This window comes from Pelophylax lessonae, assembly GCF_965119305.1.
Source record: "Pelophylax lessonae genome assembly, chromosome: 8".
Lineage (NCBI taxonomy): Eukaryota > Metazoa > Chordata > Amphibia > Anura > Ranidae > Pelophylax > Pelophylax lessonae.
In genome coordinates, this window is record NC_138775.1 from 26,986,244 (window position 1) to 27,003,713 (window position 17,470).

The 17,470-nt window shown below is 44.1% G+C and overlaps 1 pseudogene across 1 annotated transcript in view; it reads left to right on the forward strand.

The window, feature by feature from the left end:
- Window positions 1–253: 253 nt before the first annotated feature.
- LOC309561755 (solute carrier family 26 member 6-like) overlaps window positions 254–17,470 on the forward strand; it is an 82,709-nt pseudogene continuing 65,492 nt past the window's right edge. Inside the window, exons 1-5 of the transcript XR_014226210.1 lie at window positions 254–335; window positions 5,051–5,286; window positions 13,123–13,262; window positions 15,267–15,377; window positions 16,934–17,100. The product of XR_014226210.1 is annotated as a solute carrier family 26 member 6-like (transcript). The remainder of the gene's footprint in view (window positions 336–5,050; window positions 5,287–13,122; window positions 13,263–15,266; window positions 15,378–16,933; window positions 17,101–17,470) is intronic.

A 17,470-nucleotide genomic window follows, 5' to 3' on the forward strand; every position in this document is an offset into this window, starting at 1 on the left:
GTTGGCACCATCAAGGTCATTTCTGAATTTAGTGGCACCACCAAGGGACCTTTTAAATAACTGGCAAATAAGGATGTTTTGGTTAGAGCTGTACAAACCAATATGACATTTTTATTGCCAAAATGATTAATTGGGAAGAGGAAAGCAATGGAATGATTCATTTTATTGGTTATGGAGGTAGGCAGTGTTGGACATGCCCATTATGGACCTGTATAAATATAATGATCTATTGAGCTTTGCATGCCACAGTATGTGAAAAAATTCAACAATAGTCCATCTATTGACTTTAGGTTGGCAGAATTTCTCTTTGTGTGATGGAATTGGCCAGGTGCATGGTAAGTTACTTAATCATTTATGTATAAGGAAGATCTAGTTCAATGATGGTTAATCTACTTGATATAGGGGGCTGAAGTGCAGGTCATGACACCACCAATGGGCTCCACGTAATATGAAGTGAATGTAATGCTACAGAAAGCCGAAAGACACTGTAGACATGCAACGGGAGATGGGCATAGACTATGGGCATGCTATAAGTCATGGTCAAAGACTGCCAACATCCTACAGGAGATGGTCAGAGTCTAGAAGCATGCTATAAAAGAAGGTTGAAAACATGGAAACAAACAAAAGTTTAGTTGGAATTTTGTTTGAAATTTTTTGCTCGAAAATTTGTATGATGTTTTAATTGTTAGTGGGGCTCAAATCAACATTCATTTTTGACTTCAGTGAAGAGAAGAGAATTCAAAGGAGCAAGTACTAAATGTCTGTGTTCTTCCATGTTTATTGACAACACACAAATTGTTTTGCACTCCAGAAAATTGTCCTTGAACAAATGAATGTCTAACAGTATATGTGGCTTTCGTTTGGGAAATTGCATTAATTCCGAAATCAAATGTTAAAAGCAAATCAATACTTTTGAATGTACTGAGATTTTTGTATGAATGTTCATTTGGAAATCTACTAGTTTATGGACAGCTTTACTATATTGCTCTATCCCATACCAGAGATGTATAGTAACGAAGTAGAACTACTTAAGTACTGTACTTAAGTACCGAAATGCAGTATCTGTACTTTCCTAGAGTAGAATTTTTTTCTCCTACTTCTACTTTTTCTTCACTACATTTTTTCGATGATTTCAATACTTCTACTCAAGTATTTTTTTTTTGTGCTGCATCGTTACTCGTTACTTTTAAAAAAATTACCACTGCCAGAACAGTAGATGGCAGGTTGCATAAAGCTCAAAAAAATGTGTATAATGTCATTTGTAAATCAGCGCATACGAAAATAAAGGCTGTGTATAATAAAAGCTGCTATACCAAATCTTTCCAATAAAAAGAAAATATGAAACAAACAAATAAATGGTGCTACAGCGCTTAAAGTGCATCAAGAAACTACTAACAAACACAGGTTAATCATTTGAATAAATCATTTGAAATAATAAAAACAATATGATGTTCAAACTTTTGACTTCTTTCTTTAATAACAACTACATAACACAGTACTTGTACTTCTACTTTCAGTACTTGAGTAGAATTTTTTTTTCAAAACTACTGGTACTTTTTACTTTTAGTACTTAAGTAGCAAATTTTTTGAAAAAACTACTTGCAATACTTAAGTAAAAAAAATGTTGAATACTTTAGTACTTCTACTTAAGTAACTTTTTCTGCGAGCACTTCCACTTCTACTCAAGTCACTTTTTGATCGAGCACTTGTACTTTTACTCAAGTAGAAATTTCGAGTACTTTATACAAGTCTGTCCCATACCCATCACTAGATGTAGAGAAATCTCTTGAATAAAGGCAAAGTCACCAATAACATGTGACTATTATTCCATATTCTACCCAAAACAAAGTACGTTTTGGCTAGACTTGGGTTGTAAAAGTAACAGTTTGTTAAAACAATAAAATATATACAGTATATTATCTATCTATCTATCTATCTATCTATCTATCTATCTATCTATCTATCTATCTATCTATCTATCTATCTATCTATGTTCTTCAAAAAGTTTTCCCACTTTTCTTAAACTTTTGCGGAAACTTTTTGAAGACCCCTCGTGTGTGTGTATGTGTATATATATATATATACGTTATATTTATATACTGTATGAATATATATACAATACTGTGCAAAAGATTTAGGCAAGTGTGAAAAAATGTTGTAAATGAAGAATGCTTTTAGAAATAGAAGTGTTAATAATTTATTTTTATCAACTAACAAACTGAGTAGAAAAAAAGTAAATGAACAGAAGATAATTCCAAATCTAATAATATCTGGGGTCACCACCCTTTGCCTTCAAACCAGCATCAATTCTTCTAGGTACACTTTCACAAAGTTTTTGAAGAAACTTGGCAGGTAGGTTGTTCCAAACTTCTTGGAGAAAAAAGCATAGATGTTCTGCAGATGTAGGCTGCCTTAAATCCTTCTGTATCGTCATGTCATCCCAAACAGACTCAATGATGTTGGAATCAGGACTCTGTGGGGGCCAAACCATTACTTTCAGGATCTCTTTACACTGAAGATAGTTCTTAATGACATTGGCTGTATGTTTGGGGTGGTTGTCCTGCTGCAGAATACATTTGGGCAAAATCACATGCCTCCCTGATGGCATAATGGATAAGTATCTGCCTGTATTTCTCAGCATTGAGGACACCATTGATCAGGCAACGTCGAGGACCATTGACGCAGTGGTCGGCCACAGAATGCAGCAGAAGAAATGCATATCATGCTTTAATTCCCTTCCCCCTTGGAATATGTCCACCAATGCCATCAGCACAGAACTAGTGGAAACCAGTGGGACCCAGGTATACCCATCTGTCTAGAGAAGTTTGGCCAAAAGTGGTCTTCAGGGAAGAATTGCGGTCAAAAAGCCATACCTACAATGTGAGAACAAGGCTCAACTATGAATGAAAACATATGAACTGGGGTGCAAAAATGGCAGCAGATGCTCTGGACCAGACTTCCTTAACCTTTTCAACACACAGGAGCCGAGAAATACTATACTATATCATCAGTATAACTCATGACACATTTGCGTGAGGCCAAACCAAAAAATTGGTGCAAAACACCTATCTCCTGTGCTCTGAGAGGTAATCTTCTAACCACATCCAGCCACACTCAAGCGGCTACCAAAGACTTTCTACTTTACTTTATTTGGATGCTTCGGCCTTGCAGCCCCTTTTCAAGACCTGGGTAGTCTGCGACCACTAAAATCAAAGAAAAAACACAAGGGTGCATCGGCCTAGTGCATTATCCTCTATAAAGCTTTTTATTGAATAAAAGGTATAAAAATACCCACAAACAGAGTTTTGGTAAAAGCATATCAAATGGATGTAGTGCCATCCGCGTCAGAACCACAGGGCATAGTGTCCTCTGAAGCTGGGCTTACGCGTTTTGAGGCTTCACCTCTTCCTCAGAGCCCCATTCGTGTGAGGATCAATGGGAAGAATGTTCCTTACACTTGTGGTCATTGGGAAGAATTTCCCCCTGTCAGATAGCTAAAATGATAATTGATGTCAGTGGGAAACTTATCTGAAGGGCAGAAATTGGTCATTGCTCAAGGAAGTCTAGCAACCTTTGGAGAAAACCTAATGTTCCACGGAACCCTGGTTGAGACACCCTGCTCTAGACTGATGAGAAAATGTGTGTGGTCTCCTGGCTACATATCAAGGTACCGGCTGGATCAAGCGCATGCACAATAGCACCTGCACACTGGAGACCAGCATCGGCAGGTTCTTCTCAACCCAAGCTGTCTGCTGGCCAAATTGGAGGTGATATTCCATCCGGATCTTGCATCTGCCTTTGAGGAGGGTTGGTGTTGATGCAGACATACTGATCTTCACTTTTGGAACTATGTGAGTGTGTATTGAGTGAAGTTTTATTGTTGCTCCTAATAAACTGGATTACAATAGGGTGGTTGTGTGCTCTCTTTTCTTTGTGTTGAGTCAAAATGTAAAATATTTGGCTGTAGCAGGACGCAGTTTGTTTGCCAAAGGGCTGGAGAGCAGTACAATAATGGGAGGCAATAATGCAGGCAACAGTGAAGCGTGGTGGAGGTTCCCTTGCAGAGTTGTATAAAGTACTCGAAACCCATACTTGAGTAAAAGTACAAGTGCTCGATCAAAAAGTGACTTGAGTAGAAGTGAAAGTGCTCGATAAAAAAGTGACTTGAGTAGAAGTACTAAAGTATTCAACATTTTTTGTACTTTAGTATTGCAAGTAGTTTTTTTAAAAATTTTGCTACTCAAGTATTGAAAGTAAAAGTACCAGTAGTTTTGAAAAAAAAAAATTGCTACTCAAGTACTGAAAGTAAAAGTACAAGTACTGTGTTATGTAGTTATTAAAGAAAGAAGTCAAAAGTTTGAACATCATATTGTTTTTTATTATTTCAAATGCAGCTTTTATTTATACATACAGTAGCATTTATTTTCGTATGCGCTGATAATACACATGTTTTGAGCTTCATGAAACCTGCCATCTACTGTTCTGGCAGTGGTAATTTTTATAATAGTAACGAGTAACTATGCAGCACAAAAAAAAAAAAAAATATCGGAGTAGAAGTATTGAAATGAATGAAAAAATGTAGTGAAGAAAAAGTGGAAGTAGGAGAAAAAAATTCTACTCTAGGAAAGTACAGATACCGCCTTTCGGTACTTAAGTACAGTAGTGAAGTAGTTCTACTTAGTTACTATACATCTCTGCCTGGATGTTTTGGGTCTGCATTTTCGGCAAATAGACTTGGAGATTTGGTCAGGGTCAAGGGTGTCCTCAATGCTGAGAAACACAGGCAGATACTTATCCATCAAGCCATTCCATCAGGGAGGCGTGTGATTGGCCCCAAATTTATTCTGCAGCAGGACAAACAACCCCAAACATACAACCAATGTCATTAAGAACTATCTTCAGTGTAAAGAAGGCGTCCTGGGAGTGATGGCTGACAATGAATATCGCAGAAAAATCTGGTTTCATTTTTTCATCTTGTAATGCGCTATTCATTTTTATATTGTTATTTCTTGCAGGAGTTCTGCATTCCTGTAACTTTTTTCTCTTTCAGTTTTTCACCAGCTGACATCAATAGTAAGTTTATACTCTACATTGTCTATGACGGTAGACTTGTAAGGGAGTCACTGAGGGTCATCTGACCATGATGGAGGATCAGCAGGTCCAGGCTTCGGAGAGGGGTCATCCTATGAAGCCCCAGGTGGTAAGCGAGGCTGACCTGGACCACATCGCCCCTAGGACAAGGGTTAAAAAACCATCATTCTGGACGAGGAGCAGGAACCGGATGAGGTGAGAAGCTCTGATTCAATGACTTGTAAAGCTTGTGTATAGATAAAGCCATAAGAAGTTTTACGTTTTGGATAAAGCTATGAGGGTTTAGAAACTCTGCCAGGTTTTTATTGCAGTCTATGTCCCTGTTAAGATTTACTCTCTCAATTTGCCCATGTGGTCAATGTTACTAGGAATAAAGGTGAGGGAAAATCCAAAATTTGGATTTGTCACCATAACAGGAATAGAGGGAAATCAATGGGAACACTTGTTCTGGTGACAACTCTCTAAGAGGGGGTTTCATCTTGCTCCTGATCTGTCTACAGTACAGGAAGTGAGGAGAAATCCTCTGTATGGGACACAGATGGAAAACAGTTTTGGCTTTAGATTTACTTTAACCACTTAAGCCCCGGAAGATTTTACCCCCTTCCTGACCAGGGCCTATTTTGCGATTCGGCACTGCGTGACTTTAACGGACAATTGCGCGGTCATGCAACGCCGTACCCAAACGAAATTTACGTCCTTTTTTTCTCACAAACAGAGCTTTCTTTTGGTGGTATTTAATCACCTGTGCAATTTTTAATTTTTGCGCTATAAACAAAAAAAGAGCGTCAATTTTGCAAAAATAACAATATTTTTCACATTTTTTTTATATGAATTTTCCCCAAAAAAATTTTTTTAACATTTTGGGCCAATTTTTTTTTTTTTTTTTTACCATATGTTTGGTAAAAAAAATCGCAAAAAGAGTATTTTGATTGGTTTGCGCAAAAGTTATTGCGTTTACTAACAAAGGGAAAGATTTTTGTCATTTTTGTTGTTTTTTTTTTTTAACGCGTAATGGCGGCGATCTGCAATTTTTTTTTTTTTTTTTATTTTTTTTTGCGGGACTGCAGACAGATCGGATCCTTGACTGACATTTTTTGACACTTTTGGGGGTACCAGTGACATTTCTACAGTAATCAGTGCTATACATATGCACTGTTACTGTAAAATTACACTGGCAGTGAAGGGGTTAACTTTTTTTGAGAGGGAGGGGTTATGTGTGTCCCTAGGGGCGTGATTCTTACTGTGATTGGCTGTGGCTTGAGGTGTAGGAACAGCGATCAACGGTCCTACATAGTAGAACCGTATGATCACTATTCATACACAGGGGAGAATGACAGACGGCTTTGTTTACATTAGCCGCCTGCCTATCTCCCTTCGCGGCGGACGATCGCGAGTGACCGGTGGACATCGGGTCCGCCGGTCACACGCGCGGACTCGTTCATGAACGAGTCGGGGCGGGAGCGTGCCTTCGGGGGCGCGCGCTTGCCCGCTATTGGCTCCCAGGCTAGTGACGTATACAGTGGCGGCCCGTGCATAGGGGGCGCCAGGGCGCCGCCCCCCTAAAAAAAAAAGGAAAAAAAAAAAAAAAGACAAAAAAAAAACAATAAAGTTAGGAAAAAAAAAAAATTGGGTTCGCCGGCCTGACCGGCTTATGTGGTGGCTAAAGGGGGGGTGGGGTTTACGACCCAGAAGAGGCGCCGATTGGCTGCCTTCTGGGGCGTAACCTGGGCGCAGAAAAGAGCGCTTGGCCACCCCCACCTGGCTGTGATTGGTCCAGACTCCAGCCTGGACCAATCACAGAAGGACATCATCTGGTCACGTGACACGTGGGGCGGTGCACTGCCCCGGCGTCACGATCACCGACACCGCTTCCGCCTTCCGGGTTCCATTCCTTCCCGGGCCGCGGCTGAGAGAAGATAGAAGACTCCCGAGTCCCATCCGCTCAGAGCACTCGCCGACGCTGAGTCGGCGCCTGACCAGGAGGACCAGTGCAGGACCAGGAGGAGACCAGGAGCCGGATCGGGCGGCGGCGGCGGGCCTTCTAAGTGGACGGACGGCAGACAGCATTCGGATCCAGGCCTCAGGTCGGAAGAGAGAGAAGAGTCCAGCCCTGTGCAGCAGCAGCCCGGTAAGTCCTCAGTCGTCCTCCTCCTCCTCAGGCCTCTGTCCACTCACAAAAAAATGCATGCCTTGCCATTGCCATCCATGCCATTGCCATCCATCCATGCCATTGCCAGCCATCCATCCATGCCATTGCCATCCATGCCATTGCCAGCCATCCATCCATGCCATTGCCATCCATCCATGCCATTGCCATCCATGCCATTGCCATCCATGCCATTGCCATCCATGCCATTGCCAGCCATCCATCCATGCCATTGCCATCCATGCCATTGCCATCCATGCCATTGCCAGCCATCCATGCCATTGCCAGCCATCCATGCCATTGCCAGCCATCCATGCCATTGCCATCCATGCCATTGCCATCCATCCATGCCATTGCCATCCATGCCATTGCCAGCCATCCATGCCATTGCCAGCCATCCATCCATGCCATTGCCATCCATGCCATTGCCATCCATGCCATTGCCAGCCATCCATCCATGCCATCCATCCATGCCATCCATCCATGCCATTGCCATCCATGCCATTGCCATCCATGCCATTGCCATCCATCCATGCCATTGCCATCCATGCCATTGCCATCCATCCATGCCATTGCCATCCATGCCATTGCCATCCATCCATCCATCCATGCCTTTGCCATCCATCCATGCCATTGCCATCCATGCCATTGCCATCCATGCCATTGCCATCCATTGCCTGCCATCCATGCCATGCCATTGCCATCCATTGCCTGCCATCCATGCCATGCCATTGCCTGCCATCCATGCCATGCCATTGCCTGCCATCCATGCCATGCCATCCATGTCATTGCCATCCATTGCCTGCCATCCATGCCATGCCATTGCCATCCATTGCCTGCCATCCATGCCATGCCATTGCCATCCATGCCATGCCATTGCCATCCATTGCCTGCCATCCATGCCATGCCATTGCCATCCATTGCCTGCCATCCATGCCATTGCCATCCATTGCCTGCCATCCATGCCATTGCCATCCATTGCCTGCCATCCATGCCATTGCCATCCATTGCCTGCCATGCCATCCATGATGATAATGATATCTGCTGCAGATATCATCATCATGGATGGATAGATGGACGGACCCAGGCCAGAACAGGTAGGTACAGGCAGGTCACGGTGCAAGATTTATCAAGTTACCCAGGCCGGGCCCAGACCAGAGTGTGCAGATATAATTATATATATCATCATGGATGGATGGATGATCCATCCATCCATGATGATATATATAATTATATCTGCACACTCTGGTCTGGGCCTGGCTTGGGATATTATTCTTGCACCGTGACCTGCCTGTACCTACCTGTTCTGGCCTGGCCTGGGTCCATCCATCCATCCATCCATCCATCCATGATGATAATGATATCTGCACACTCTGGTCTGGGCCCGGCCTGGGTAACTTGATAAATCTTGCACGGTGACCTGCCTGTACCTACCTGTTCTGGCCTGGCTTGGGTCCATTCATCCATGATGGATGGATAGACCCAGGCCAGAACAGGTAGGTACAGGCAGGACATGTATACTGGTCACTACATTGAAAGGGACATGTATGCTGGTCACTACATTGAAAGGGACATGTATGCTGGTCACTACATGGAAAGGGACATGTACGCTGGTCACTACATTGAAAGGGGCATGTACGCTGGTCACTACATTGAAAGGGGCCTGTACGCTGGTCACTACATTGAAAGGGGGCATGTACGCTGGTCACTACATTGAAAGGGGGCATGTACGCTGGTCACTACATTGAAAGGGGCATGTATGCTGGTCACTACATTGAAAGGGACATGTATGCTGGTCACTACATTGAAAGGGACATGTAAGCTGGTCACTACATTGAAAGGGGCATGTATGCTGGTCACTACATTGAAAGGGGCATGTATGCTGGTCACTACATTGAAAGGGGGCATGTACGCTGGTCACTACATTGAAAGGGGCATGTACGCTGGTCACTACATTGAAAGGGGCATGTACGCTGGTCACTACATTGAAAGGGACATGTATGCTGGTCACTACATTGAAAGGGGCCTGTACGCTGGTCACTACATTGAAAGGGGGCATGTACGCTGGTCACTACATTGAAAGGGACATGTATGCTGGTCACTACATTGAAAGGGACATGTATGCTGGTCACTACATTGAAAGGGGGCATGTACGCTGGTCACTACATTGAAAGGGACATGTATGCTGGTCACTACATTGAAAGGGACATGTACGCTGGTCACTACATTGAAAGGGGCCTGTACGCTGGTCACTACATTGAAAGGGGGCATGTACACTGGTCACTACATTGAAAGGGACATGTATGCTGGTCACTACATTGAAAGGGGGCATGTACGCTGGTCACTGCATTGAAAGGGACATGTATGCTGGTCACTACATTGAAAGGGGGCATGTACACTGGTCACTACATTGAAAGGGACATGTATGCTGGTCACTACATTGAAAGGGACATGTACGCTGGTCACTACATTGAAAGGGGCCTGTACGCTGGTCACTACATTGAAAGGGGGCATGTACGCTGGTCACTACATTGAAAGGGACATGTATGCTGGTCACTACATTGAAAGGGGGCATGTACGCTGGTCACTGCATTGAAAGGGACATGTATGCTGGTCACTACATTGAAAGGGGCATGTACGCTGGTCACTACATTGAAAGGGGGCATGTACACTGGTCACTACATTGAAAGGGACATGTACGCTGGTCACTACATTGAAAGGGACATGTACGCTGGTCACTACATTGAAAGGGGCCTGTACTCTGGTCACTACATTGAAAGGGGGCATGTACACTGGTCACTACATTGAAAGGGACATGTATGCTGGTCACTACATTGAAAGGGGACATGTACGCTGGTCACTGCATTGAAAGGGACATGTATGCTGGTCACTACATTGAAAGGGGCATGTACACTGGTCACTACATTGAAAGGGGGCATGCACACTGGTCACTACATTGAAAGGGGGCATGTACGCTGGTCACTACATTGAAAGGGGGCATGTACTGTGGGGTTAGTGCTAGGGGGCCTGTACTGTGGGATTAGTGCTAGGGGGCCTGTACTGTGGGATTAGTGCTAGGGGGCCTGTACTGTGGGATTAGTGCTAGGGGGCCTGTACTGTGGGGTTTGTGCTAGGGGGCCTGTACTGTGGGGTTTGTGCTAGGGGGCCTGTACTGTGGGATTAGTGCTAGGGGGTCTGTACTGTGGGGTTTGTGCTAGGGGGCCTGTACTGTGGGGTTTGTGCTAGGGGGCCTGTACTGTGGGGTTTGTGCTAGGAGGCCTGTACTGTGGGATTAGTGCTGGCGGGGTCTGTACTGTGGGGTTTGTGCCACTCTCAGTCAGTGTATCCCATAATAGGGTGTCTCTCACAGTATATCCCATAATAGGGCCCCTGCTCCCTATTATGGGATATACTAGTACTGAGAGACCCCTTAATATGTGATATATTGGGAGAATTTGTTCACGCAAGCAAAATATAGGGGACAAAATGGGTGGAGTCTATAAGGGGTGGGGCTTCTGATAAATGGGAGGGGTCAAAATAGAAGGGCGGGGTCTTGCGCCCCCCCATCTTAAAACTTCACCAGCCGCCACTGGACGTATATATACGTCACTTTGCCTGGCCGGGGCTGACCGCCGCAGTACATAGACATGCGGCGGTCGGCAACCGGTTAAAGCCTCCCCTTTAGTCTTGCACAGTTGTACAGGCGCCTCTCCTGGACTGAAATTGCTTACTCTGATTTCACTGCGTGCTGCAAGTTTCTCACTATGTGCATTAGAAGTCAGATAGAGCCCACCTCATTTCTTGGCTGAGGATGTTCGGTATTATTGAGCCTTTCCCTCCCCCAGCCTGACTGTCCCTGGCCCGACCCTTTCGTTCATTGGATTGCAGTAATTCCAGTCATGAAGGCTCAACATCACATGTGGACCTTAGCTAGGGTGGTCTTCATACAAATACAGCCTGCCTAGGAATGCCCACTCCTCCAGACTGATATCCGTCCATTAAAGCATTTTGATATTTGCATAACCCGTCCCAAGAACCAGTCCCCTGCCTACATCAGGGCTGAGAACGCTTGAGCAGGGTGCTGTGATGTTTTCAGGAAGCTATATACAGCACCCTGCTGTCCCCTCCCACCAGCCATGATCTGCCTGCATTACATGGAGAAGCACAGAGAGCCAGTGATGACATCACTGGGTGTAAAATAAGTAATCTAATGAAAATGGAAAGATTATATTTAAAAATGTAATTAGCATGTTGATGGGGTTAGCGGAAACCAGGGAAGGCAAAATAAATTAATCAAATGTCAGCTTTAATTATTTGGTCTTCATATCTTTTTCATTCATCTTTATCACACAAATGAATTCTGCTGCACATTAAAATGAACTTAAAAGTGTAACACTAACCAGATCTCTAGGGGAATGGATTAGATCCCCAGTCAGGTTCATTTGCTGATTGTGTCCCTATTGGGGACATTTGTTCTCACTTCGTTTGTGGTCATCTGAACAGGAAATTAAGTCCCAGAGCCTAGCTGGCTATAAGCCAATTGCCTTTCTAGTTTGTAATGGAATTGTGATAAGAAAAACTTCAAGCGTACAATGATAATATGTATGAAGGTGCAGCTCAAAAAATTTGAATATCATCAAAAAGTTAATTTATTTCAGTAACTCAATTCAAAAAGTGGGCACAGAATCCAAGTTGCATGAGGTCCAGTGTGAAGTTTCCACAGTCAGTGGTGATTTGGGGAGCCATTTCATCTGCTGGGGTTGGTCCACTGTGTTTTATCAAGTCCAAAGTCAGCGCAGCCCTCTAGCAGGAAACTCTAGAACACTTCATGCTTCCCTCTGCTGACCAGCTTTATGGAGATGCGGATTTCATTTTTGCAGCAGGACTTGGCACCGCCCACACTGCCAAAACTACCAATACCTGGTCACATGATCACGGTATCACTGTGCTTGATTGGCCAGCAAACTTGCCTGATCTAAACCCCATCCAGAATCTGTGGGGTATTGTCAAGAGCAGTGGCGGCTGGTGCTTCATTTTTTCTTTGGGGGGGGGGGGGGGCAAACAAACCCTCCCCCCCGCCCCGCCAGGTCTGCACTTACCCCATCCAGGTCGCTGGTTCCCCGGTTTCTCCTCCCGGCTAATCCGGTCTTAAGATCCGCCTCCTGTCCTGATTGGCCAGGAGAAGAAGCCGGAAGACAATAGCGAATATTGTTTCTCTAATGTCACAAGTGGGCGTGTTCAGGGCGCAGTGCTCTGCGCCCTGAGCCCAACCTTTTTGAAGCCAATTAGAGCCTCAGGCTCTAATCATGTGCTTCCCCTTATGGACAGGCCGCTGCTGAGGAAGAGGAAGATGAGACACCACACACAACAATGCAGACAAGCTGAAGGCCGCTGTCAAAGCATCCTGGGCTTGCATAATACCTCAGCAGTGCCACATGCTGATCGCCTCCATGCCACGCCACATTGATGCAGTAATTCATGCAAAAGGAGCCCCAACCAAGTATTGAGTGCATACTATACTGTACATGGACAGACTTTTCACTAAGCCAACATTTCTGTATTAAAAATCCTTTTTTTTTTTATTGGTCTTATGTAATATTCTAATTTTCTGAGACCCCTAATTTTTGGTTTTTCACTAGCTGTAAGCCATAATCATCAAAATTAAAAGAAATAAATGCTTGAAATCTATCACTCATTTATATAAAACATATGAATTTTACTTTTTGAATTGAATTACTGAAATAAATGACCTTTTTGATGATATTCTAATTTTTGAGATGCACCTGTAGAATAATATCTCTAGAAAAAACACAAAACCTCATGACAGTGTGCAGGTATAAAAAATGAACAGCAATACAGATAACCTTTCCTGTTCTTTATCCAAGATGCTCCCAAGAAACAGCCAGGTGCTTACTGCTGAAATACGTTCCTGTCTTGCGCTGGCTGCCGCGGTACCCGGCCCGGGAATGGTTGCTGGGAGATGCCATCTCCGGATTCAGTGTTGGCATAGTCCAGCTTCCTCAAGGTAACTAATATAGCTTGGTGCTGATTAATAGGTGGTCCTCTATTTTATAGCAGTAAACCCATCATAAAAGAAAAAAACCGGCTTGCTGTTACTGAACATGAAATGTTAGCACACATACACAAAAATAATTAATGGCACTCCTACGTGTCTGCTAAAGAGCAGAACGTTTTGCCTGGAGGTTGGCAACAAATGGGATTATGCACAGGTTCCTGACCTGCAAAGGTATAAACCTAGCCTAGCAATTGGAATTATTAACCAATATATGAGGTTCACACAAAGTGTTAGTAAACCCACAACAGTAAAATCAGTCTGTATATGCAGTAAAGCATGCTTGTTATACTCACTGTGGAACCTAAGAGGTTAATCCTCTGAATTGTGTAAAAAGGCTGTTTTATCCTTTCTTCTCTGATCCTCCCCTTCTTTTACTGTCCCCAATATACCTGGTGATAGAACAGAGCCTTGGGGGCACTCTGCACATGCTCAGTTTGGTGTGTATTTTTTTGGGAGGGTGCATGTGATTGGCACAGGGCCAATCAGCACTGTCCAGACAGAGGGTCAGGGGTCCTGCAGACCCACAGGACAGTCAAAGGAGAATTAAAACTCCTACTACAACAGGGATCCTCAAACTATGGCCCTCCAGCTGTTGTGGAACTACACGTCCCATGGGGCATTGTAAAACTCTGACATTCACAAACATGACTAGGCATGATGGGAATTGTAGTTCCTGAACAACTGGAGGGCCATAGTTTGAAGACCCCTGTACTACAAGCTTTAACCAGTGCTCAGCCAGATACTGATAGAAGTCAAAAGACTGCTATATACTGCTGATGAGAAAATGTATTTAGCAGTTTATATCTACTAAAACAATTGGATTTCCATGTTCTGTGTACTTTGGGAGAGCAGATATAGTGAATGCAGGCTCCTGGGGAGACCAGATATAGTGAATGCAGGCTGCTGGGGAAAGCAGATATAGTGAATGCAGGCTGCTGGGGAAAGCAGATATAGTGAATGCAGGCTCCTGGGGAGAGCAGATATAGTGACTGCAGAATCCTGGGTTTAGTAACACTTTAAGCAAAAGAGCAGCGCGTTTTGGCTGTGGGTCTGGGAACACTAGCCTTACATATTGTCGATGACTGCTGATGAGAAAAGGTATTTAGCAGTTTATATTTACTAAAATAATTACATTTCCATGTTCTGTGTACTGTGGGAGAGCAGATATAGTGACTGCAGGGTCCTGGGGAGAGCAGATATAGTGAATGCAGGCTCCTGGGTTTAGTAACACTTTAATGCCAGCACAGCGTACAAATGCGTCCATATGTGGCAGAGGTTTATGTGCAGGGAGCGCACTCCAAGCACAGTGCCCAAACTTTCAAAAACAGCTCACGGTTAGGGGAGGACTGGGCCAGGGGGTGAAGAGAATTTAAAAGTCCCCACTGCTGACCAACTGAATGCGGGATGAAGACAAGGACAGAGCACAGCCCCCCCCCCCCCCCCCCAGCATGGATGGTGTAAACTGTGTCTGAGCGGAGACCGGTTCCATGCCCCACTGGAGACTCTCCCCCGGCCAGCCCCACCTGAGCTGTTCCAGCTCCCCCCCAACCGCCCCCTGCCTGGCCAGGTCGGGATTCGGCCGGTGGGTAGAGAGTACCTGAAGCGGAGCTTTAGCCCAGAATGGTGGTCAGAAGGAGGCCAGGAAGAGCGAGAGTGGGAGGAGGGGGGCCAAGCCGCTGCACCATGGACCTCTGGATTGTACTTGCCCCTTGGCTGAAAGTTGCCAGTCAGCCCCTCTGCTCACGGTACATGATTATGATTGGGAGTATGAGAGACAAACTCCTGATCATGTGACTATTGTGAGAGCCAATCACAGCTGTCATGTGATCGGCTGATCCTTTACACCACTTACAGACCCTATTAACAGGATGCCAAAGCTGGGCAGGAAGGGGTAAATCAGTCACTGCGTGTTAAGTATTGAAATGTTAAATATGATCTTTATTATAATTTCAGGACTGGCGTATGCTCTTCTGGCAGGCTTACCACCTGTTTTTGGGCTCTACACCTCATTTTATCCCGTGTTCATGTATTTTCTTCTGGGGACCTCAAGGCACATATCAGTAGGTGAGTTCTGTTTTCAGAAAGGATATGTACTAAGTCAAAGGTCGTAATTTACAGCAGATTTTAACAAAGCTAAACTTTAGCCAGATGTGAAAACTGCTTAACAAGAAATGCAGTTCTGTATTCATGAAAAAAAAAAAGGATTTTTTAAATGCAACTGATGTACGTATTTGTATCACGATCAAGACCCCTGACAGCAGCGCTTAAGCTGGTCTTACGCCTGTAGAATTTAGTTGGAAAATCATCGTTTTCAGAGCCCACGTTCAATTATCTAAGCGTAAAGACATGGATGGAAAATTTTTGTTGACTTTCAATGGGAACAATCAAATTTCTAATTGTTGCATTCTCTTCTGGCCGAGAAAAATCTATTTATGCGCATGCACTAATAATCAAAAGTTAATTCGGAAGTAGAACATGCTGTTTGATTAATATAGTGACCTGATACCCAAATGAAAAATTGTTCAAAATTAGTGAAGTCCATAAAGTCACATCAAATGGAAAGATGAGCCATTTTTATAATTTCTTGTCTGAACGCTTGAATGAAATTCTACAGGTGTAAGGCCAGGCTTAAGGCTGCGAGAAAAGATGGTTTATATTAGGGATTGACCGATTATTGGCAACACCGATATATCAGGGGTCGATATGCACTTTCCCTGATATATTGGAATCGGCCCCTGAGGTTACCGATATTGCCGATATTTAGGGAAAGTGTTGTACCGGATTGATGCCTCAGCTAGAGGCATCACCCTTGTACCGGTGTCCATAGCCGACGGTTGGCTGACTTGTAATGACAAAAGGATGCGGCTGAGAAGCCGCTCGGCTGTCATTACAAGGAGTGGGAGGGGACGTTCACGCGGCTCGCCCAGGTCTCTTGTCCCACCGGGAGACCCGGGCATCCTACCTCCACCGCCGCCAAAGAGATGACCTGATCAAAGCCGCACTCGGCTCTGATCGGGTCTCCATGTAAAAAACCCGGAAGTGATGTCATGACATCACTTCCGGGTACTTGGCGCAGAATTAAAAAAACTGACAGCATTCAAAACAGCCAAACTTGGCGTTCTGAATGCTTTTCAGTGCCGAGGAGGGGTTTGGGGTCTTTTAGACCCCCAGATCCCTCCACAAGGAGAACCTTTGGAAAAAAATAAATTTAAAAAATGTTTTTTTTACATGTCCGAAAATATCGGCCGATACCGATATCCGATGACCAAAATATCGGCATTAAAAAAACGATATTGGTCGATCACTAGTTTATATTAACATTTGTAGGAACCCCCAACCTCCAAGGGCATATATAGAATTTGCACAGTGAAGACAACGTTGTCTTTTCTTATTGGTGATGGTAGATGGTTCCTGTATAAGTGATACTTCACTTTGTTCTATTTCTACAATTTTTCTTAAGTAACCAGTACCCCGATGGCTCATCCATATGGTCCTTAGGGCAGTCTCTATCTGCCTAATGTTTGGATAAGCTGATTACAGCCTAGCAACTTTTAAATAGACACTCCTGCTAGGGACAAGGTGGCTACACATTTATAAACTCTGTCTATTTTGGGATACAGGAACATTTGCTGTGGTCTGTGTTATGATTGGCAGTGTTACGGAATCCCTGGCACCCAATGAGAACTTTATGAGAGGAGAAAATGCAACATTTATTGACACTGTAGCCAGAGATGCGCTAAGGGTGGAGCTGGCCACAGCACTGGCATTCCTTGTAGGACTGTTTCAGGTGAGTTGCTATCATAGGGAAATATTGGTTTTGCTGATCCTCTGTCTTACAGATATTGCCATGGCTGAGATTGGATCAAAGAGCCGTGTCATTAGATTAACCTTTTCATGTGGTTATGGTGAACTTACTTCTGATATGATATGGGTCGTTGAGGTTGATGAAGCAACAAAGTCATTTTATCTTTGGATCCTCTGATGGCTCTCTGGCAAATTTACTCTTTACTATCTGGCTCAAGGCTAAAGTCTATCGTGTATACCTGTGATCCTTTTCTTTCTCTCCTCCCCTTCTTCTCTCCACCTCCTTCTCTTTCCCTTTGTAGCCGGGAGCAGTCTACCATTATCTGGCACTGCAGACTTATTCTCTGCTCTCT